This window comes from Cyprinodon tularosa, unplaced genomic scaffold, assembly GCF_016077235.1.
Source record: "Cyprinodon tularosa strain WSP-4 unplaced genomic scaffold, ASM1607723v1 ctg676, whole genome shotgun sequence".
Taxonomy (NCBI): domain Eukaryota; kingdom Metazoa; phylum Chordata; class Actinopteri; order Cyprinodontiformes; family Cyprinodontidae; genus Cyprinodon; species Cyprinodon tularosa.
The window spans coordinates 115,403-121,570 of NW_024039425.1; the positions used below are offsets into that span (position 1 = coordinate 115,403).

Here is a 6,168-nt window from a genome sequence, read left to right on the forward strand (position 1 = left end):
TTTTCTATTAAAAAATGACTAATTTTAAAGGACATTAGTTACACTAGAATGTTGTTACCAAAGTAAAGGTATGTGAGGGAAATGTACCAGGCTATTTTTGCTTGTCTGATTTTTTGCATCATCTTCCTTCATTTTGGTCTATCAAATAAAATTTTAACAAAACAAATTAAAGCTTTTAGTTTTCATTTTATAATAGTTGGAAATGCATATCAACACTATTGCAAGTCATTGGCCTTGTCAATTGCTAGTTAAATTGCTACTGGATAATAAATGTTATTACAGAAATTACCAAAGCCACATAGTGTTTTAGCTTTTTACTAATTTGCTCCCAGTATAACTGAAACTGTAGAAAAACGTTTATGGAAAAGTGACCAAATGCAATATCTTCCAGGAAGCAGAGCATTTGGAAAAGTCTCAGTAAAAAATGTTGTTACTGACAATAAATCATCACATTGTTAAATTAGCATCCTCAACATTTTATTTCATTGTGGTTTCCCTCTAACATGTTTCTCTCTTGGGTTTTTATTCACATACCTCTGATGATCTTCCTCCCATTATTTTTTCCTGCGTAAGAGGTACAGACTAACAACTACTGATTTTCTGGTGGGAAAATAAAACAAGCTGTTGGTGTAATCCTCCACATGGGATTTGCAAATAAATAATCAGTGCTTATCTGTCTTAATATCTTCATTACAGATTTCTTATTATCCGGTTACCCTGTTTACTTCTTTAATGTGGATAATTACAACCTCCAATGTAGATAAAGCCCAGTATTTAGCATTTAAACAAGTACATTCTTATCTAAGTGTTCTCTGTTCTCACAGAAACAGCCCAAAACAATGGTGAGATTCCTGATCCTCCCACTCGCTTTTAACCCCAGGTTTCACCTGAACCTAATCTTTTGAGGCATCTTAGTCATACAAAACCCTGCAAACCTGAGTAAGTTGATGCCATGTTGGTGGTGGTCTCCAAAGACCAAAGGGAACAATGGATCAAATGCAACCTAAAATACAAAGAGGCTTTGAACTATTGTTGTTGGTCTCATGCCCACCACAACCCCCTGGTCCTCCTCAGCTCCTCATATCTTGTGTGTTATCTGACCCAGTGAAAGTGCCACATTTAAGAGGAGATGGAGGAAGAGTCTGATTTGCCTATCGATATCTCATCTTACCCAGATTACCTGTACAGTAGATCCACCAGCATTCCCTCTAACTGTTTTGAAAACTTCCATCACATTCTGCAAGGAATCCCCCTCCATCCATTAGACGATAGAGTCATAAATTAAATGTGGCTTGAAGGTCATGAGTGTCTTTCTTGGTAGATGATTGTGATCGTAAAATAAGGAGGGCTATGAGAATAAGGTTGTACATGTAGGGACATACTTGCTTTTCAGATTATGTTTTTCTGTTGCAATTAAAACAAATTCCTTACATTACAGCAAATTTTATTCCTTTCCAAAACTCACTTTATTAATATTGTTTTTCATATAATTTACAATACAAAAACTCTTCATATTACTTGATAAGGATATTAAACATCCAGATGCTTTTTACTTTATTAAGTTTAATACAAGGGTGCTCCCATGTCTACTTTTAATTATTAACAAATATTTTTCTGAAACATTTTTTCTGTTTTGTTTTTTTCACTCTAGTATCCATCAACATCAACCACTACCATTCTAAACTTGTAGCATCCTTTATTTGGGACTGCTTCCCCAGTTTGGACACTTCTTAATGGGTATCCAAAGCCTTAAGAGTAAGATACAGAATGATAATGTGTGGAAAAAAGAAACTTTTGAGTCAGGGCTGTAGTACAAGAGACAGCTTGCGATCCATGGTCAAGTGCACTATGGACCAGTGACAGAAAACTACTAGAACAAAAGAAAAAAAGTGAGATTTTCAGCCGCTGCCATTCACTGCTGCTGGGGTGTTTCTGGACAGAACTGGAGCGAATTTGAAGTTGTTTAAACAATAACTTTTGCTAGAAGTGCTATAACAAACTATAAGACTGTCCAAAATAGAAAAGAAAAAAGTACCGTAGAAAGATTTAAGATGCATCAAATATGAAATTTAAAGCAAGTTTTCCACAAGCTGTGTTTTGAAAGGAATTGCTGACTCACTGATGCTTATAACACGATCTGGAAAATCAGGACCTTATTTGTGTTTGTAAACTGTAGATTGATGCCAACTTCCCAAGTAAAAGCAGAAACACTAAAACATGATAGAACCTCTATTTTTCTTGTCTTTTTTTTTCATGTGGAACTTTGTTGTGTGATATAAATCCCAAGGAATCTGATCCTATAGCATCAATCTCTGTCTGGATGATAAAGACACTGATGACAGAAGAGTTGATCTCGAGCCTAGGGTGGGGTCCTCGCATATTTGTCTGTAGTTCTACTGTAAATGCAAACGTCTCCACCCAAATTCAAACCACTCCACAGACTTGTCTCCATTCCCTAACTGTCTGTAGACATCAAGTTAAACATGTTACATGCACAGTGTTTACCTTCATTCCATCATACATTTCCACAAGACGGGACCATGAGGAGTCTTGCCTAATGAGAAAACAGTATGTATCTAATCAGCTTGAGAGATTAGGGAGAAACTGTGCAAACCACAGTAAAGCTATCATTGGCAACGGCTGCTTATGATACAAGCTTCTCAGTTTCTGCCAGCTGGCACACACAGCCAGGGGTAAACCGCGCCTGCCGGTTAATGGATCATAAAGGTCTCTCGTAGCCTATTCACAGCTCCACATTATTTAGCAATTTAATACAAATCCATTAGTTTTCTGTGTAAGCAAGCATGATATTTAGACTCCATGCACCACGCAGGCTCCATGAATCAAAACAAAGACGCAAGGCACTCATAAATCATCATGCATGGGCAACTCGCATTCTAAGACATTTATACTTTTCTTCAAAAGCTTATCACATAATCACAACACAAAATTCTGGCAGGCCCAAGGCAATTATTCTCAATTGCATTGCATTATTGCACGAGCATTTTTCTAACCAGTTTGACCACAAAAAACAATCCATTCAAGTCCAAATTATACCAGTGTTTGTAACCCATCATAAGATGTGTACTGCCTCCCACCCTCTTTAGAAAAGGGGTTGCTTTGTTTCTTTGTTTTGTTTTCATGACACTAAGAAGTCCTTTGAAAGCAAATGCATTGATGCAAATATTAAATAATTGTATATATATTGTATAGATTCACATTTTTTTCTTTGGGAATTGAATTTTTAAAGTCTTAAAGTTCAGAACAGCGTGGTTAATATTTAGAAGGCAAACAAGGCAAAGCGAAAACCTAGTGTCAAATATTAGAAACAAATATGGGGAACAATTATGATATATATATATACATATATATATATATATATATATATATATATATATATATATATATATATATATATATATATATATATATATTAGTGCTGTCAAAATTATCGCGTTATTATCGCGTTAACGCGAGGCCATTTTAACGGCGATAATTTTTTTAACGTGAGATTAACGCTATGTGGTTTTATGGTACAATTTTCCAAGTACATCCCGCTGCAGCCTGCGGGGAGGCGGGGCTATTTTCCCCCAGTCTATGCATTTCTCATAGGCTTCGAGAGCGGAGCTCCTCAAGGAAAAAAGACGCTCATACACTGGGGTAGCGCTAGTGCCTTTTCTTTAAGCCCCACCACCAACAAACAAGTTGAGTGTCTGGTAACTAGTAGCAACCTCAAATACGCTGAGAAAACAGATTACTGAGGTGAAATGGACTCTGCTACGACACTCTTGCTGTCACAGGTCGGTATCGTGTGTGTGTGTGGGTGGGTGTGTCTGTGTGTGGGTGGGTGGGTGTGTGTGTGTTCTCATTTTTGTTAAGAGGCTGAAAAGTAACTTTCATAGACTACCTCCATCTAGTGATGTCGGTCTATTGATTTTGATGTATTGATTGAAAATTGTTCATTATTATCTTGGTTAATTAACATCTAATGTTAACTGTACTACATTTTATAGCAGTAGGGTAAAATGCTTGTCTTTGTTCAAAAGACTGTATTAACTGTAAAGACTGTCTTTTACATCAGCCTGTTTTCAGGGCCTTTTTTTTGGCTACATATTTGTTATTTTTTGCTACATGCCATCTTCTTGCCATATGTTTCTATGGCATAATCAGTATCTGTGACCTGTTCTCATTTAAAAAAAAGAACATTGGCACAAACCTAGCCTGTATGTATTTTTTGTATGTCATCGAGAGTATTTAAAGGATTTTCAATCAGAAAAAAAATTTGCGATTAAAATGCGATTAATCGCGAGTTAACTCAGGCATTGATGCGATTAATCGCGATTAAAAAAATTTAATCGATTGACAGCACTAATATATATATAAACATTGATAAACATATTTGAAAGTTAATGAGTCCTTTTAATTGGGTTGGGCCAGGCACATATAAGAAACTAACACTTTGTTGGGTGTTTGATATGTGTCTCCAAACATTGTAAAGATTCTTGGTAGTTTGAAGATTCCTGGTCATCACAAATGACTAGTCATCCATTAAAAAGATAAGTTTTACTGTAACTATGGCAACAGATTACCAGAGAGGATGAATTAGATGTGGACTTCTTAAATTGCATCTGAGAGAGAGCTTGTACAAAGCACAGTATTAACTATAAACCTAGTCAAACTGAAGTTGTTTTCTTTTAGTATAAGAAACCATACTGTAATAGCTTTAAAGGGACATTTATAGGATTTATGACATATGAATTATTTATTTAAGTATTGAAAAAATTCTGTGTTTCAGCTACACGTTGTAGTAACATTGCTGCATAAAGAATAGGAAACATCAAAATATAATTAGCTGATGTAACTACAACACCCGTATTGGTTCTTCTAGATATCAAGAAGCTCTGGTCAGCCAAATTTTGATTTTCTTTGTTTTATTTTATTTTCTTTCCCAATTACAGTTGTTAAGCATTCAATGGTTTCTGGCATTTGGCTCTCACCAGTGCATGTTTCCCAACAGGTGTTAATATTATTATATTACCCACTGTCCTTGATGGTATTGTTATTATGACCACTACTAACATCAGATTGTGAATATATTGCACACAAAATCTTTCAAACAAAGCATCTGTGGGTACCGAACAGTCATTTTTTTTGACTCTCCTCTTCATTTATCAACCCATCTGCCTTGGTTAAATTGTCTTTTCATCCTTTTCTCTGCTATTACTTTTAATAATGAAATAAAACTGGTCAGATGACTAATTCAAATCTAGATTAACGTCCAAGGGGTTCTTTGCATTGACCATTTATGGTTAAAGTTGGGCTTGTAGAGGACAGATCAAGAGGTGGGAACTTGTATGCAGACATCAAGGTGCAGTTATGATCTGTTAAGAAGTCCTAATGAGAGAATGTATGGATTTAAAAACCTGATTTTTGGAATAGAATGGAAGGCTTTATTCACGTACTGTTGTTTTACTAAACATACAATATAAAACATGGCCCTTTCTTTAAAGTCATACATTATTTTACACAATGGGTAACTGCTTCGTTGCAGAAAAATCCCCAATCCCCAAAATGTATTTTCTTTTACAGTGCAAGCAAACTCCAATTTTACACATTTATCAACTGCAAATATTACAGATTTGTCCATTTGAGTGTTAATAAAAGCAAAGGGAAAGTTTTTCTTACCTTAGTGAAACAATGCTATTCTTGCAGTTGTATGCCTTAAGAATATGTGGAGGATATTGCCAGATGCACTTGTTCTGTTTGAACACAAGTGAATCCCAGTTGATAGAGTGCTGGCATGACAAGATATGCAAGCTACCGGAAAGGGATTAAAAAGCATTAAGCGTGTCCAGCTGCACAGCCACACACACACATATATTCAAATTTATATTCTGACATACTGACACATTAAATGATAAGAACTGCAGAAAATCCTTTTATTGTCTCATCACTTATTCTATTAGTCATCTCAGAAGTACCAGATTAATGTTTGCACAAAGAATTGGCACGGGTTAAAAATGAAGGTATAATGTGAAATGCTGTTTCCAACAGTTGAACTTTTGTTTATGCACACCCTCTTGTATCTTCATCTGTATAGCTCTGTTGTCTAAAGCTGATTATTGAAGGCCAGATGGGCCCCACTGGCCACGCCTTGTCTGTCTGTTC

General features: G+C 35.7%; 1 protein-coding gene across 2 annotated transcripts in view; it reads right to left on the reverse strand.

The window, feature by feature from the left end:
• Nucleotides 1-5,939, reverse strand: part of LOC119771504 — a 43,508-nt gene extending 37,569 nt beyond the window's left edge. For both annotated transcript variants that reach the window (XM_038267537.1, XM_038267536.1), the window contains exon 1: nt 5,686-5,939. The gene's annotated coding sequence lies outside the window, so the exon portion shown is untranslated. The remainder of the gene's footprint in view (nt 1-5,685) is intronic.
• Between the last annotated feature and the right edge of the window lie 229 nt (nt 5,940-6,168).